The sequence below is a fragment of the Somniosus microcephalus genome, chromosome 2, assembly GCF_052327205.1.
Source record: "Somniosus microcephalus isolate GS21.2 chromosome 2, FLI_Smic_1.0, whole genome shotgun sequence".
NCBI lineage: Eukaryota > Metazoa > Chordata > Chondrichthyes > Squaliformes > Somniosidae > Somniosus > Somniosus microcephalus.
In genome coordinates this window covers 205,660,320-205,679,069 of record NC_140988.1, presented here as the reverse complement: position 1 = coordinate 205,679,069, position 18,750 = coordinate 205,660,320, and positions in this window count along the sequence as shown.

Below are 18,750 nucleotides of genomic sequence, written 5' to 3'. Positions count from 1 at the left end.
GGTTGTGCCGCAGCAGCACAGGAGGGAATTCCTTCAACTGGCCCATGAGGGCCCAGGAGCAGGACACCCCGGGCCTGAGACCACCTGGCAATGGGTGGAACAGGCAGGATGGTGGCCGGGACTCAGGGATGATGTCCGCGAGTTCTGTGCAGGCTATCTTGTGTGCGCTGCGAACAACCCTGACCCCCACAAAAGGAAGGTACCTATAGGACACGTCAGGAGGGTAGAGGGACCATGGTAGTCGATACAGGTCGACTACATCTGGCCCCTGCCCACCGCCCAGGGAGGCTATAAGTACTGCCTAGCCCTGGTGGACGTGTTTCCCAAGTGGGCAGAGGCCTTTCCCTGCAGAACTGCCACAGCTCTGGGTACTGCCAGGATCCTGGTCCGGGAAGTGTTTTCGAGGTGGGGACTGGGGACTACCACTGTTTGTGGAGTCCGACCAAGGGAGTCACTTCACCGGACAGGTGATGCAGAACACCCTTATGCTGTTAGGCATCGAAGGGAAATGGCACGTGGCCCACAACCCCCAGTCATCAGGGATTGTAGAACGCATGAATCGGACCCTCAAAGAAAGGTTATGGAAGGAAACGGTGGACTCGCCCCGTAAATGGGCCGAAGTCCTACCGTTGGTTTTGATGGGGATCCGGGCCAGCCAGTCTAAACGCACGGGGTATTCCCCATATGAGCTAATGACTGGCAGGGTTATGCGGACCCCCACCCACGTACTAGCCCCGGTGCTCACGGAGGGTCAGCTCAGAGAGGTCAACCGGGACAGGTTCGCCCGAAACCTCTTTGAGCACCTGAAGCAGCTCCATGAGCAGACGGCTGGGAACATGGGAAGGCAGCATCGGAGTAACCGATTGCTGCTCGAACCGAGAAAGCACCACGAGTGGGAGGTAGGAGATCAGGTTATGGTAAGAAACTATGCCCGAGTAGGTAGTTTGGAACCATTGTACATGGGGCCCTACAGTATTGTAGATAAAGCCAGCCCCATGGTGTACGCTGTGTAGATGCCCCGGCATACAAAATGGTTTCATATCAACCAGTGTAAGCTGTTTACACCCGAAAGGGGAAAGCAGCCAGTTGGGGTAAGGTCTGAGGGTAAAGATCCTCAGCCTGCAGCAGGAACGAGTTCACAGACCGCACAGGCAGGCGCTGTGGCTTGCTTGAAGGGAGGGGCCATCATGCCCATCGATTGGGACACTCCCCCACTCTTCTGGGACCCAGGCGAGGGGGAGGGACCTGAGGGCGAAAACCCCACCCCTAACCCAGGTGTAGAGAGGGAGGGACCTGAGGTCAAAAACCCTGTCCCGGACCCAGCCATGGGGCCTGGGAGCGGAGACTCTCAGCTCGCAGCAGCAGGCTGCGAAGAGTTACCTGCCCCTAGCCCGGGTTCAGAAGGGGTCAAGCCTGGGGAGCAGTGGTACGGGTAAAAGGCCCAGCGTCCAAGAAAGCCCCACCCGCCAAGGTCCCTAGAAGGTCCCCACAGACGCCCCAACTGAGAAAGCCATGGTCACCAGCCCTCCAGTTACCAAAGCCCCCCCTCAAGTCAGGGAGAGGTCCAAGGACAAAGGTCCTCAGCCAGCAGCCAAGGGCTGCGAGGGACCAACAGTGAAGGACGGTGTGGTCACGCCGGGGGTAGCGGCGAGCCGCAGTCTGACCAGGGATTAGCCTGGCCGCCCGGCGGTGGGCGGCGGATGTATATAGTATAGGTAGTTTAAGTTTTGGTTATTGTTTAGTGTTAAGTTTAATTAGTTAGGTTAAGTTTGGGTGTTTTAGTTTAAGTTAAATAAGGTGATGGGTAGCTTTAAGATAAGGAATCTGCTAAGAGTGTATATATTTGGGTCGAGGTCACGGGACCCGACCATGCTTCACCAAGCCAGAGAATCTCTTGGGGACCTGGCTGCATGTTTTTACATCTTTTTGCAGAAAGACTTTCAGGATAAAGGGGGTCGTGATCCTATTCGCCCTGATTGGGATGAGCGTCGGAAGATGAGGCGACGTCCAGGACTCCCGCATCTATGGGTGTCTGGGAGACAGAGCGCCCATAGCGACCGATGGGAGCGGTGAGCGGGATGCGGAGGAGACCGCCGTCTATGTCCACGAGGGAAGGTGGCCAGGATGGCTGGGGTCCAATTTGTCTCAGTACTCCAGCCAAACCGGATTCACGTATGGGGAGACCTCCCTCCTGTGCCCCAGGGTACGGGTCATTACCACGAGGGTCAGCTTCACCGTTGGAAAGCGAATATGTTTCACGTGCAAAGGACACATTCCACTGGATAGGTGGTGGTGGCTCAGAAAGCTGAGCAAGGAAATGAGGAACCCCGAAGTCGAGTGGGAACGGTTGGGGAACAACACCCACTGGACGATTACAGGGACTCATGGAGGATTAAGTGTGTGTTGGGACAAGTGGTGGGAACCGGACCAAGGGATTTATATCTGTATGTGGGGGTCAGAGAAGGTCTGCCCCGCAGGCATATCCATTGTTTTCCACCGGCAGTGGCAAGACGCCGGGGAGGGGATGAAGTGGGATACCAGCCTGAAGGTGTGTGCGGTCCCATACTCCCCGATCCCAGTCAATGCCACTGAGCTTGTGCCCCGCCCATGGCACAGGCGACGAGGTTATCCAGGGAAGGTTGCCCCACCACCACCAAGGGACCAGGGAATGGGTTGGTACTAGTCCCCACCGATCAGTTGCTGTACCAGGGGGTACACTACGCGGTAGCCTCTGTGTTTTAAAATCTCACCGAGGTACATTTACTGGAGTGGTGCCCCAAAGAAACAGAGCAGCTATACCAGGCCCTATTGAAGGACATGTTCAAGAAGTTTTACGAGTTCGATTTTGCCCACGTGGACAAGACCGAACTGTACACCACACACCGAGAATTTTTGGGTAATGCAGGGAGGCAAAGAAGGGGAGTATGGAATGAAGTTTTTACTGCGTTTAATACTGGGTCCTCTGTCATCAACAGTTTAGATGACATAGAACTGCAGACCGAGATAAACGGGTTAAAAACACAGTTAAAGAAAATATTACTGGATGAGAACAAGGTAGTGGGCTCGGAGTTGCATGAGGACCAGGCCATGACGGTCCAGTTAAAGGAAATCATAGCGGAGTTGGAAAAGCATGCAAAGATGGTAAATGCTCTCATAAGGGAGGACAGAAATGCTTCTGACCAGACTGCGCAGAATGAGGTGTGCGTGCTATATGGGGCGTGGTTACTGGGCGAGGGCCGCAGTAATCTGGAGGATTTAAAACAGGGTTTAGTCCCCTCCTGGATTAGCAACAAGCACCTCGCAGCCCTCCACCCTTTTGAGAACGCATTGAGCCCATGCCAACTCCGGCTAGCCTCTGAAGCCTATCCAGCCCTCGTGGATTGTGGGCGGTCCAACCACACAATCATGGGAGCAGTAGTTAGGATGCCGGTCATGGGTAGGACAGCCCGACCCGCACCGGTATACAGGGTTGAGAACATTGGAGTCATTCAAGGGGGTGCACACATTAATTTCACAGTGGTCCCGCCTTACGTCATTAAGTGGGAGCACGCTATGACAGGTACTGACCTCTCAGGGTGCCGGAGCTGGGGAGCACACATAATCCTGTGTATCCAGCACTTGAATGCCTATTCAAAATCGCAGTGTGGGTTCAGAGCTGCTGGCGTGAAACCTATAATTTGTACCATGGAGGCAATGGCACAAGGCCATGTTCCCCCGCAGGTAGCATATATAGGAGGTGGGACATATTATGTCACCACCGGCGCGTCCCACTACCAGCATGGACAGCATAGCTGGTGTCTGGTTAGTGACAGCAGTTTCTGTTTTAAACCCGAGGCAGAAGTTCAAGTGGCCCAGGAGCGAATTGTCCCCATTCCTGAACCCTCCACTGTTCACCTCACTGTGAAGGAGAATTTTACGAATTTGCAAAATTACGTAGCGCACTTTGGTTACGAAATTCCCCCTCTCCCTGAATACCTTACCAAAATACTCAAAGCTGTTATCGTTTCGCAGAAATATTTTTACACTCTAGAGCAGAAAACAGTAGAGCTAGGGACTAAGATATTGGATATTTTGATTCCACCCTGGTGGGACATTTTCAATAACATAGAGGTCCCTTCGTGGATCAGGCTGGCTTCCCACATTCTCGTGGTTTGTCAGTTAGGGATAGTGTTGTATTTAGTTTGCATTCAATGTAAGGGAAAAGGTCAGTGGTCAGAATTCTGAAACCAGAGGATCTGGAAGGAACATTAGGTAAAGGTGGAAGGAGATACGCCTGTTAAAGGATTGTTTTTTTGTGTTTGTTATTTTTAATAAAGGTTTTCTGTTTTTTTGGGACCCGTTTAATAAAGATGTGGTGCAGGGGTGTTGGACCCCCTCCATGCTTGGATGTGTGTAAAGTCTGTAATTTTATCCTAGGTATGCTTATGTACACTACATTTTCACGGAATGGAAAGTACATGTGTCGTGGGTATATTAGATAGGTAATTACAGGGGAAGGTTGACTATGGAGGGTCAGAAAAATTTTGCTCATCTGGTAACAATGATACTTCAAACAAGTTTTAATATCACAGGGGGGAGTGTAAGATTTGCAAATTTTCTACATTTCCCCAAAGATTATTATTAATAAAAGGGACCCTGCGTGGACATTTAAAAAAAAAGGGTACCCAAGATGGCGTCCGCGCCTCGTGGCAGAAAGCCTGTGAGATTTTAAAAACTTGGACTCTGTGGCACAGGCAGCTTGTAGAGAAATTGAAACCAAAGCTGCAGTTTCTGTGAAGAGAGACTTTGCATTTTGAAAACCAGACATGACCTTGAATTATGTATTAGGCCAAATCAGAGACAAATCAAAACCCAGTTAGGCCTATAGTTAAGGCCATCAAGCAGTTTGCGTAAATAATCGGGAACAGCTTAAGGAAGCCATCGAGACTGGACAGGCCCATTAAGATGTGTTAATAAAACAAGTCAATTATCAGGCCAGTAGATGCAATTACCGGCCATCTAAAAACAGTTAGTGTAGATTGCTACCATTATTTAAAATAGCCCGCTAAGATTAAGACAAAGAACTAACCTGATTTGGCATGCAGATAAGGGCCATCCGAAGGAGTATAACTGAAGGCCCCGGGTAGCAATCGTTCTCTCTTCTTCTTCGTGCTCCTCGCCCTCGTGGCTGCTGCTCTTCCCCTGTCCCGCGCTTACCCCCTGGCCTCTGCCCGTGCCTTTCCCCATTCCATCAGGAATGCCTGGCATTGCACCGGGCGGACACGGACAAACCAGGCCAGACGAGGCGGGACGCGATGAGGCGAGGAGGCGAGACGAATTGGGAAGATGAATTGGGAAGATGATTGAAGACAAGTTTTAATAATCGGGCCTTCAATCCAGCTGACCTGTGACTATCTTCATGCAATCTCCAACTGCCGACCAAGGAAGAGGAACCATCATCCCTGTGAGGTAAAGTACCCAGGCAAAGACTTTAACTTTGGGATACTCATACCTGGACAACGTCTTGCAGCACCTGGAGACCACGTGACGACGGCAGACTCCAGAGAGCACAATGAGCGAACCCCAAGCCCCACCGCTGTTTTGAATTCAGCAGATCTTTGATTGGTGAGCATAAATTCTGGCCCCTCATAGCTTAGTCTGGTTAGATATAGGGGGTGGGATAAGGATAAGGGGATTGTTAAGATAGTTGTTTTCCCTCGATGTGCCGTGTGTTCCCCATTCCCTGTATGAGTATAGTTATTTGTATTTGCCTGTAATTCTATACTAGTAACTTCTCGTAAGACTGTGTTATTTATGCTGTTTAATAAAATCTTGGTTTTGCTTACATCCAAACCACCTGTCTACTTGAGTCTTTTCTGTATCACCACCTGTACCTAAGTCCGGTGTCTAGAACCCAGGGGCGTGGGAGCAATTTGAACCGCTCATAAACAGTCAGAGGCATAACTGACTGGGCGTACGCGCCAACCACCACACACCACCCCCTACAAGTGGAGTCACCATTGTAACGTGGGAAACATGGCAGCCAATTTGCGCACAGCAAGCTCCCACAAACAGCAATGTGATAATGACCAGATAATCTGTTTTTGTTATGTTGGTTGAGGGATAAATATTGGCCAGGACATAGATCTTTAATATAATTGGTGATATACTTAGAGATCTTCAGTGTGTATTGTACTCTGCAATTAAATCAGTATTGGGGCAGAAATTCGGATCGGGGGCTTGCCGCGCGTGCAAGCCCCCGATCTGCACTTACCCGACGCGCCTGTCATTCACCTCCAGGGACGCCTGGAATTCCTTTTTGAAAGAGAAGAATCCCGGGCAGCGTATGACGTCACGCCACCCAGGAGTGCAGCCAGCGCGAAGCCTGGAGCGCGCTGTGCAACTGAGACACGCCCCTTGAGGTCTCAGTTTAATAGGACACGCCCCCAATGTTTCTCACAAGCTGCAAAGCATTTTTACATGCAGAGCAGCATTTTAAATAGGTTTTTGGTATTTTTATGAAGCTTTTGGTAACTTTTATAAACTTTTTAAAACGTTTACATTATTTTGAAGAATCTGAAGTAGTTTTAAACAGATTTAAAGCAACTTAAAGAATTTTAAAAGCCCTGAAAGCATTTTTTTCATTCCATTTATTTATTTAGCAACGTCGTCGTACGTGTCTTCACACTGTTCCCTTTGGGGAACTGTATGAAGTGGTGGAAGGATTTATGGCTGTGATTAACGCTCCTTCCGTGACCGTAACCATCTTTGTACCAGCCATTAGGGTGGTTAGTCCTATGGCAGGAGGGTTTTATGGGCCCCCACAACCTATACGAGGGGGGTGGGGGCACCCACACCCACGGACGCAAATATCCCACTGGATGTCAACCCAGAATTTAGAGCCGGAGCTCCGACTCAACTTGCGGGACTGTCTGGAGCGGGGTTCGAAACCCTACCCTGTCTGGCCCAACGGCGGGGATCCTACCACTACGCCAAAGGCCCACTCCGATTAGCAACGTGAAATGGCTGGAATGAGCACAATTCACAGCATTAAAAGAACTCACAATTGAGCTGGTGACCTCAGCAATCTCCTCAACGAGGTGGAGACGCAGCGCCTGCTCATCATTGGTAATGAGAAGTCAAAGGCGCCGCAAAAAGGACAGATGATAGCTTAGTCTTTCAAGTGGCAGCATAGGGCTCCAGTCACAGGGAGGGAAAAGGCACAGGAAACGTATGGGTGTCACCTTTTGCGTGGAGTGGGCCTTTTGCGTAGCGGTAAGCATCCCCGCCGCTGGGCCAAAAGGAGTAGGGTTTCGAACCCCGCTCCAGACAGTCCCGGCAAGTAGAGTCGGAGCTCCAACTATAAATTCTGGGTGGACATCCAGCGGGATACTTGCGTCCGCGGGTGTGGGTGGCCCCCCCCCCTCAGATGGGTTGTGGGAGCCCGTAAAACTCTCGCGCCATAGGACTAACCACCCTAATGGCTGGTATGAAGATGGTTATGGTCACGGAAGGAGCGTTAACGTGGCCAGAAATCCTTCCACCACTTCATACAGTTCCCGAAAGGGAACAGTGTGAGGATACGTATGACGATGACCTCTTGCGCAATGCACCTCCTTGGACCCTCAGTCGCAGATGCGAGGGGGCAAATCGTGCAATTGTTAAATTTTTCATTTTATTGACATGTAAAATGTTGTGTTTGCTGTTTTCATTGAAATGTTTATTTGTGACTGAAAGGATATGTAACCTTTTCCTTTAAACAGTGCAGCCTGTAGTCAGTTTGAAAAAAATTAGCAACTTTTATTGGAGCCAAAGTATTTTTACAACAACTGTTTGAAAATTAGAACATAGCTAGTTTCCACCTTGAATGTTTTTATTGCACTAAGAAAACAGAAAAAGTCACTTTAAAATGTTAACACATTTTTTTCTGAACTATTCATGTTTACAAATGTTTGAAAAGCAGGAAATAGCTAGTTAACATTTTAAAGTTATAAACTATCTACATCAAAACTGACCCTGAAAACTGTTTTATGATGCAATAAAAGTTCACTGCTTCACTTTAAATTGTGTCTGCTCCTTTCTTTGCCTTGCGGGGGGAGGGGGAGGTACAAGGCGCCACTAGCTCGTGAAGGTGTTGGCTACTAGCAGTTCCCGGGCATTTTTCTCGCTCACAGGCCTCCTGCTTACACAGACGTCCTTGCAAGGAAGAAATGGAAAGAGTTGTTAAAGCAATTTTAATGAAGTGACTGGCTAGAAAATCACCCCGGCCTATGGCAGGAGAAACGCGTTATCGTCTTGGTAATATATCATACCCGCCTGATCAATTTCACAACCCGAGATGATTTTCCAATAAGTTACTTTCTCTCAAAGTCATAATTAAATACATACATTCATACACATAAGTAAAGGAATATATACATACATACATATACGTAAAGGAATATATACGGACATACATACATAATTACTTACTGATGAAAAGTTTCTTTCTTAAAAATGTTGGAAATGTTACATTATTCATTTTAGAAGTCATTTTCACATTTAATAAACACAGCAAGTTCAATTCACACAGCCACAATTGCTCCTTCTACCTACAGTACTGAAAACCCGTTTTAAAAAAAATAATTAAACTTTAAAACTTACCTCATCATTTCTTAAAATAACTTTCCTCCCTTTCCCAAACAAAAATATTGCCTTTCAGAAGCTCCATGATAAAATATATCTTCCTCCGCAGCCTCTGGAGCAACTTTACTCATGCTTTTTTCATGTGTAAGTTGTAAGGACTTAACCTCACTGAATCCATGAATGAAATCGACGAAGTTCACTGCGCACGCGCTGCCTGTGCAGTCGCATGCGCTGTGCCTCTGAACCCCTTCGTTCGGAGGACAGGAAATGCCGGTTTTCCCCGCATGCGCTGTGCATGCTGAAAACCGGCATTTCCTCCGGCCAGACGCGTGAGTACCCCGACCGTACTCACGCGTTTGGAACGGAATTACTGGGCCAATATGATCATTCATTAATTTATGCCTTAAATTGACTTTAATTTGATTTTCCACCTCATGCCATTATTTCCACAATTACCCAAAATTCATTGACACCACTGCGTACACTATGCAATCTTCCAAGGCATATGGTCAACGTACGTAGCATGCAAAATGGCTTAAAACCTGATAAATCTTTAGTCATCATTTATCTTGTATGTAATGAGAAAATCGCATTATTCAAACAGGGAGAGGGCTGGAATCGATGCAAAGGAAACAGAATTAGTGGCAGGGCCCGAAGACAATGGCTTCAGTCTTCCTAGTGTTTAACTGGTGGAAACTGTGGTTCATCCAGGACTGGAAGTCAGACAAGCAGTCTGACAACAGGGCATTGGAAGATTCGAGAGTGGAGGTGGTGAGGTAGATCCCGGTGTCATCAACGTACATGTGGAATCTAATGCCATGTCTTCAGATGATGTTGCCAAGAAGCAACATGTAGATGAGAAATAGGAGAGTGCAAGGATATTTCCTCGGGGGACTCCATAAGTAATGGTCTGGGGCCCAGAAGCAAAGCCATTGCTGGAAATGTTCTGAGTATGACTGGATAAAATGTTATTTTTCTATTTTTGAAAACTCTTACGCTGGTAAAAGCAGGCGTAAGGCCTGATTTTACAGACAGACAGACTTGCATTTATATAGCGCCTTTCACAACTACCTGACACCTCAAAGCGCTTTACTGCCAATGAAGTACTTTTGAAGTGGAGTCATTGTTGCAATGTAGCAAACGTGGCAGCCAACTTGCGCACAGCAAGCTCCCACAAACAGCAACATTATAATGACCAGCGTAAGAGTTTTAAAAAATAGAAAAATAAAATGTTATCAATAATTTATATATTTAAAAAATTGTGAAATAAGGTAAGTTTATTTTTAGCCCCTTTAAAACAAGTAAATTTATTTTTCAAAAAAATTACATTTTTGTTTTAAATAGTTAATTAAATGTCATTTTAATTAATTTTGAAGATATGAATTTATTTATTTGATGTCTAGGTGTATTTTGGGGGGTATTCCTATTCACACTTATGGGGATTGATGTAAAAAGACTACTGAGCACTTGGTTTGAGTATAAAACAAGGCTTTAATCAACTGTTTCAAAACCATGAGATTTCTAGTTACAATCACTAGTTCCTGGTTACAGAAACATCCTGAGCAAGCTGGGCCCACGCCCGAGTATTTATACTCCTTGGACAGCGCCACCAGCTGGCCGCCCCATGTTACTTCATGAGTCATGATAAGATTCATGACATTCTTCCCGCCTGAAAGTTTTGGAAGTCCGACAACTTCCTTTTAGTGGATTAGGTGGACCACGAATAGCTGCAGTCTTTTAGATCTTCGCTTGTGGCTGGAAGGCACATCTCCTCAGACCGTGTCTTGGTCCCTGGGTCGCTTGGTCCGTATTGGTAGATCGGCGGGGCCCGTGTCGCCTTGATCGACCTGCGGAAGACTGGGGAGATCGTGACTCCGGGTGCGGGTCCCCACAGGCGCAGAGCTGGTGTCATCTTGTTTGGTATCCGGGGATTGACCGGCATCCTGGCTTCAGGTGGCCATCCCCTGGGAAGTGCTTGGCTCCCTGAGTTGATCCGGTGGAGTAGCCGGCAGATCCCTTGGTGTCCCAGGTAGGGCATCATCCTCAAAGGAGCGTAGAGCGTAGGCATCATTACCATGGGTTCCTCTACCAGTTGGGTACGTGGGACTGGTTGGACAGGGAGCCAGATCTTGGAGTGAAACGGTGAACTCCCGGCCATCAGGGTACCACAAGTGCGCGTATGTGGGATTAACGTCCGTTAGTTTCACCTCGTCAACGTGGGGATCGTTTTTGGAAGATCGGACGAATCTTCAGAGCAGCACGGGGCCGGGAGCTGCCAACCATGATGGTAGGGACTTCCCATGAGTGGAGCGATGCTGGAACCTGAAGAATCACTCATAAGGAGTGACATTGGTGGATGTAGAAAGAAGAGAGGTGATGGAATGCAACGCGTCAGGGAGCATAGTTTCCCACTGCTGGTCTGGTAGGTTGCATGACCTCAGTGCAAGATGAACAGCGTTCCAAATGATAGCGTTGTATCTCTCAACCTGTCCGTTACCTATGGGATGATACGGTGTTGTTTTACTTGTGGCAATTCCCCGTTGGGAAAGATAACTTTTGAGGGACTCCAATCAGAGTGGATGAAATTGGCCGTACCGCAAAGGGAAAAGTCTTGATCGAGGCATTTGATCACTGACCTCATAGTTCCCCAACCCCGCACAGCCCGCTTCTACCTCCTTCCCAAGATCCACAAACAGGACTGCCCTGGTAGACCCATCGTTTCAGCCTGTTCTTGCCCCACGGAACTTATCTCTTCCTATCTTGACTCTATCTTTTCTCCCCTTGTCCAGTCTCTTCCCACCTACATCCGCGGCTCTTCCAACACCCTCCGCCACTTTAACAGTTTCCAGTTTCCTGGCCCCAACCGCTTCCTTTTCACCATGGACGTACAATCACTCTACACCTCCATCCCCCACCCGGATGGCCTGAGGGCGCTCCGCTTCTTCCTTGAACAGAGGCCCGACCAATCCCCATCCACCACCACCCTCCTCCGCCTGGCTGAACTTGTTCTCACATTGAACAACTTCTCCTTTAACTCCACTCATTTCCTCCAAATCAAAGGTGTTGCATGGGTCCTAGCTATGCCTGCCTTTTTGTGGGCTATGTAGAACAATCTTTGTTCCAGTCCTACTCGGGTCCCCTCCCTCACCTCTTTTTCCAATACATTGATGACTGTATCGGTGCCGTTTCCTGCTCTCGCCCCGAACTTGACAATTTCATTCACTTTGCCTCCAATTTCCACGCTTCCCTCACCTTCACATGGTCCATCTCTGACTCTTCCCTTCCCTTCCTCGACTTCTCCGTCTCCATCTCTGGGGATAGGTTATCGACCAATATTCACTACAAGCCCACTGACTCCCACAGCTACCTGGACTACACTTCCTCCCACCCCGCTTCCTGTAAGGACTCTATTCCATTCTCCCAGTTTCTCCGTCTCCGCCATATCTGCTCCGACGATGCCACCTTCCACACCAGTGCTTCAGGCATGTCTTCCTTTTCCGCTACCGAGGATTCCCCTCTACCGTGGTTGACACTGCCCTCGACCGGGTCAGTTCTATCTCCCGCAGTTCTGCCCTCACCCCTGCCCCTCCCTCCCGGAACCACGATAGGGTTCCCCTTGTCCTCACCTTTCACCCCACCAGCCTCCACATTCAACGGATCATCCTCCGGCATTTCCGCTACCTCCAAAGTGATCCCACCACCAAACGTATCTTCCCTCCCCTCCCCTTTCAGCATTCCGTAGGGACCGCTCCCTCCGAGACAACCTAGTCCACTCCTCTATCACCCCAAACAGCCCTTCCCCTTCACCTGGCACCTTCCCGTGCAAGCAGAGGAGATGTAACACCTGCCCCTATACCTTCCACCCTTCCCACTGTCCAGGGCCCCAAACACCCCTTCCAGGTGAAACAGCGATTTACTTGTACTTCTCGCAATCTAGTATACTGTATTCGCTGCTCACGATGCGGTCTCCTCTACATTGGGGAGACCAAACGCAGATTGGGTGACCGCTTTGCGGAACACCTCCATTCAGTCCATAAGGGTGACCCCGAGCTTCCGGTCGCTTGTCATTTTAATTCACCGTTCCATTCCCACTCGGACCTCACCGTCCTTGCCCTCTTGTATTGTTCCACGGAAGTTCAACGTAAACTTGAGGAACAGCACCTCATCTTCCGATTAGGCACTCTGCAGCTTTCCGGACTCAATATCGAGTTCAACAATTTCAGACCATAACCTCGGCCCCTATTACACATTTTTTCTTGTAATTTTTCCACTCCTTTCCCCCCCCCCTTTCCTTTTGTTTCTCTCTCACACCTGGCAGCTATCTCTTGCCCTGCCAGTACACTTTACACCTAATCTCAGCCTATTACCATCTCGTCTGGCTCTTTTACTTCTTTTGTTTCTTTCACTTCTTTTGTCCGATCGCAGCCCTGCCTTCGATCTATTTTATTTTCTTTCCAGTTTTGAAGAAGGGTTCGACCCGAAACATCAACTCAAATTTCTCTCCACAGATGTTGCCTGACCTGCTGAGTTTTTCCAGCATTTTCTGTTGTTATTTTGAATTTCCAACATCTGCAGTATTTTGCTATCATCATAGTAAGTAAGTATGTGTTTTGCATTGAGGAAGGCAATGGCCCTTTTATTCAATGCTGAGTCACTGTATAGGCTGCATAGCATGTATGAGTGAGCCATCCGATGGATGGAAGAATTGCGGTTTTAATTCCGCACAGATTCTACAGGTGGAGTAAATTCTTTTCACATCTTCCGTAGAAAATGGGAAATTTTTAGATCGCACAAAGTGCAACATATGGGTAACGCCAGGATGGCATAAGTCAGTATGAAGATCCGCTAGAGTCGAAGTTGACATAGAAGAGCAGAATGCATGCATGAGGGTTTCCGGGGCCACATCCTCTTTGCCGGGTCGATAATGTATGGTGTAGCCAAAGGCGCCCAATTCCATCCTCCAGGGTTGTATTTTGTTATTCTTGATCTTAGTGTGTTTCCGGTTATCCAGCATAAAGGCCACGGAGCATTGATCGGTTATAAGTATGAAATGGCGACGAGCGAGAAAATTACTCCATTTACGTACAGCTTCGATGATAGCTGTAGCCTCCTTCTCGACAGGAGGATAATGGAGCTCGCTACCCTGCAAAGTTCTGGACAGAAATGCAACGGGTCGACCACCTTGATTCAAGGTAGCCGAGTTCGCCACCTCCGATGCATCGCACTCGACCACGAAAGGAAGATTTTCATCAATGGAACGAAGCGTGGCTTTTTCCAGTTGTCGCTTGAGGAGGTTGAAAGCTGAAATAGCCGTTGCCTCCAATGGAAATGACTTTGTGTGAAGCAGGGGCTGGATCTTGTCGGAGAAGTGGGGTATCCACTTCGCATAATAGGTGAACATGCTGAGTGCCTGACGAAGGGAGTCGAGATTCGTAGGGGGAGGGAGCTCCTGAAGCGGACAAAGTCGCTCCGGATCCGGTTTGATGACACTGTTGCCCATCCAGTAGCCAAGGATGTTGACTGATGGCACTGATTTCACAGATTTGGACTCATTTAACGTTAAGTTGCGACGACGGAGAACGTCAAAACATTTCTGGAGGTTGGCATCATGCTCCTTCTGGTCATGACCAGCAATGGTGATATTATCCAGATATGGAAAAGTGTCCGTTAAGTTCTCCTGTTTGACTAGGCTATCCATTGCCCATTGAAAGACGGCCACCCCATTGGTGACCCCAAATGGAAGGCGACAAAACTGATAAAGCCGACCATTGGCCTCAAAGGCCGTATATATTTTGTCAGAGTCCTTTAACGGTACTTGATAATATGCGCTCTTTAAATCAAAAGTTGAAAATACCTTGTAGTTGGCAAGGTTATTGACCATGTCATCGATGCGTGGTAGTGGGTAGGCATCCAGGTCGGTATACTGGCTAATAGTTTGCGAGTAATCAATGCAAAGAAGTTTCTTGTGTTGCTTCAGTGGATTTTTAACAACGATGACTTGAGCCCGCCAAGAAGATGAACGTGGCTCAATGATACCGTCAGCTAGATCGATCATCTTGGCTGAAACGTCGTGATTTAGTGACTATGGGCTTACATCGGGGAGAAAGATTGGAAAACAAGGAGGGCTCGTTGAGAGAAGCCGCCGAAAGCACACAAAATGGTACTTTGGAAATAGTAAGCTCCGGCTTTGAACCTCCAAACTTGAAAGTGAGTCTTTTGTGTTGTTTCTGGAAATCCTGTCCCAGGAGCACATCACTGCATAGGTTTTTGAGCACCCCGAGCCGGGTGGAGAAATAAGTGCGGTCATTGAGAATAAGGTCGACAAGGCAAAAGCCGGAAGAATTGGTGGTCAGTGTCGTCAGAGCCATTGCAATTTCCCTGTCCGAGGGTTAAATACGCAGTTTTAACTTACTGACAGCCCGCTCACTAATGAAGCTGTCAGAGCTGCATGAGTCGATTAGTGTGCCCAAAATGTGTCCATTTACCGAAACCTTCGTGGCTGCATGGGACAGACTTTGGGGAAAAACAGCTGTGATAGGAGGAGGGGCAGTTTTACCCTTGACAGCTGTAACCTTAGTAGTGGTTCTTGGGGGAGGAGCAGTTTTATAGATTGCAGCTGTAACCTTAGTAGTGGTCCTTGGGGGAGGAGCAGTTTTATAGAAAGCAGCTGCAAAACTAACAGGGGCTCTCGACCGGTATACCTTAGAAAAGTGGCCTTTCTTACTAACAGAGGCTCTTGACTGGCATACTTTAGAAAAGTGAACTTTCTTACTGCAATGATTGCAGAATGCGTTACGAGCAGGACAAAATTTCCTATAGTGGAATGCAGCTCCACAGAAGTAACACTTCCTTCCAGATTGCCAAGATGCCGCTAGGACAGGGTTGTCATCAGTGAAGGCTTCTAGGGTAGGGTTGTCATCAGCTAGGTTAGAGTCATCATCAGTGAGGGCTTCCGCCCGAGACCTTACTAAGGAGTCATTAAAAGTGATAGCAGCAGCCCGTGCACATGGTACAAGATAGGTATTTGCATTCCTATTTGCTAAGTCCAGGGAACATGCCTGGTCATAGGCAGCCTGTAACTCGAGGGTTTTATTCTCTAACAGACGCTGGCATATGAAGGGAGATGCAATCCCATTAATAAAGGAATCACAAATTAACTCCTCCTGGTACTGCTCAGCTGTGACAGCTTTAAGATTACAATCCTTGCTGAGCCTACGAAGCTTTTGAAGGAATTCGTCAAGTTGTTGTCGAGTTGTGGCCAGTAGATGCCGAGCAAAAATTTCATTTTGGGGCCTTAACATATAATCGCTGTAATATTAGGATAGCGGAGTCATAGTCTACACAGTCTTCGATATAGTCAAACACATGAGGAGATACATAATTGGCAAGTATCTCTAATTTATCAGGAACATATTCACCACACACCCTGAGGAAGTTGCTGAAGGTACGATGCCAGTGTTTCCATACCTTAGCAGTTGTAGGTGAATTCGGGTCCAGGTCAAGACGGGCGGGTCTGAGTAGTTTGTCCATGGTGGATTGATTACTATGTCGGAGTTCCTTCTACAGTTGAAGTCGTAGCTGGCTGTTCCCGAAATCACTCAGAGTGTGGAGCCGATACACAGTTGATTAAATTGATGTAAAAGGACTACTGAGCACTTGGTTTGAGTATAAAACAAGGCTTTAATCAACTGTTTCAAAACCATGAGATTTCTAGTTACAATCACTAGTTCCTGGTTACAGAAACATCCTGAGCAAGCTGGTCTCACGCCCGAGTATTTATACTCCTTGGACGGCGCCACCAGCTGGCTGCCCCGTGTTACTTCATGAGTCATGATAAAATTCATAACAGGGATTCCGTACATACGGAATCCCGATAAGAATGAATGAGGATTCCCTTCTGTCCTTCGTTAGTCCGGCCCATCTGATCCCAGGGGCACTCGTGAACTGCCTGCGTCCCTGGGATACGTGGGCCTCTACCCGAGCATACCCGGAGAGCCCCAGGACCGCAAGTCTCCGTGGATCCCAAGGCCCCAGGCATTTTACTTGTGGATCGGAGGCATTTCCCTGCGGGAAGCCTCCGACCGCAAATTCAGGGCCACGTGTCAGCCTAGGAACACAGAAGTACTGGGTTGGAAAAGACAGGTTCCAATAATGATTATAAAAAACAGAAGATGGTGGAAATACTCAGCAGGTCAGGCAGCATCTGTGGAGGGAGAAACAGAGTTAACGTTTCAGGTCGATGACCTTTTGTCAGCACTGGAAAAAGTTAGAGGTGTAACAGATTTTAAGCAAGTACAGAGGATGGGGAAGTGGGGGAGGGGAGGAAAGAACAAAAGGGAAGGTCTGTGATAGGGTGGAAGGCAGGAGAGGTTAAAAGACAAAAGGGATGATGGTGTGAGCAAAAGGGGGAGGTAATGGGACAAGTAAAGAAACAAAATATGGGTCTAGAGGAGGTGTAAATGGCAACAGCAGAATCAATACCAACACCTGCTTCCCAAAAAAATGGAAGCAGTGGTTATGATCTGAAATTGTTGAACTCAGTGTTGAGTCCCGAAGGTTGTAAAGTGCCTAATCGAAAGATGAGGTGCTGTTCCTCAAGCTTCTGTTGAGCTTTGTTCGAACAATGCAGGGGTCCAAGGACAGAGAGGTCAGAATAGGAGTGGGACAGAGAATTAAAATAACAAGCGATCAGAAGCTCAGGGTCACACATGCAAACTGAATGGAAGTGTTCAGCAAAGCGATCACCCAATCTGTGTTTGGTCTCCCCAGTGTAGAGGAGACCGCATCGTGAGCAGTGAATGCAGTATACTAAAAAAAAGCACAAGTAAATTGCTGTTTCACCTGGAAGGAGTGTTTGGGGCCCTGGACGGTGGGAGGGAGGAGATGAAAGGGCAGGTGTTGCATCTCCTGCGCTTGCACAGGAAGGTGTTATTGGAAGGGGAGCAGGTGTTGGGGGGTGATTGATGAGTGGACCAGGGTGTCGCAGAGGGAATGGTCCCTTCAGAATGCTGAAAGGGGAGGGGAAGATGTATTTGGTGGTGGCATCACACTGGAGGTGGTGGGAATGGCGGAGGTTGATTCACTGAATGTGGAGACTGGTGGGGTTGAAGTTGTGGACAAAGGGAACCATATCGTAGTTTTTGGAGGGAGGGGAAGGGGTGAGAGCAGAAATGTAGAAAATGGTATGGACACGGTCGAGGGCTCTGCCAACTATGATGGAGAGGAATCCTCAGTTGAGGAAAAAGGTAGATGTATCATAAGCTCTGGTGTGGAAGGTGGCACTAGTGCCACACTTATTTATAAGGTGACACATTAACTAAAATCTCTTAATTATCTATCCAATTCTCCCTTAACGTTTTCCACATTGGGATGTCATTGGGTCCCAACTGCAATTTTAACTCAGGCCTGAGCAGGAAAGCCTGTCAGAGAGGATTGGGGGCAGCACAGGCCGTTCAAGGTTTTTTTTTAACTTTCTTTTGTGAGGCCAGGGTGAGGAGAAGTGCTTCTCCCGCCCCACAAGAAAAGTTTGGAGCTCCCCTGCCCCGGACTCACTCCCCCCTTCCCTACCGCGAGATGGCCCACAGAACCCCTGCCCCCTACACACACCTGAGTGGCGGTGGCCACAGACCAGCAGCTGCTTTCCACCCATTCCCGGCCGGAACAGGCGGGAGGTTGGCCGGCAGCAAGTTAATGAAGCCTAGTTAAAGCGCAATGGCCTCATTCTGCTTCGGGCAAGCTGGAAATTAACTTGCAAGCGCAGCTTCCTGCCAATATCAAATGCCATTTGTCGGTCATCAGGTGGTTTTTCCAGCTTATGCAAATCCCTTTGGTTTGCCTCTTCTCTATTGTTTGAAGCCCCTCTCCCACCATAGTTATCCACAAACATAGCTTTGCTCCCCTGACAATGTCAGCTATTCAGTGCTTTAATTGCAGAAAACATTTTTTCTCATTATATGGCAACAGATACTGTACAACAAATAAAAACTTAGAAAAGTTAGCAAATGCAGAAAAAAAATCAGAAATCTACCGACCTCAGCGAACCGTGGGAATTTGCTTGGTGACCTCAGTTTGAAACCAGTGACCTATATATAAGACACATTTATGACCACACATTTTTCATACAATGGCTGAGTATTTAACCTTACT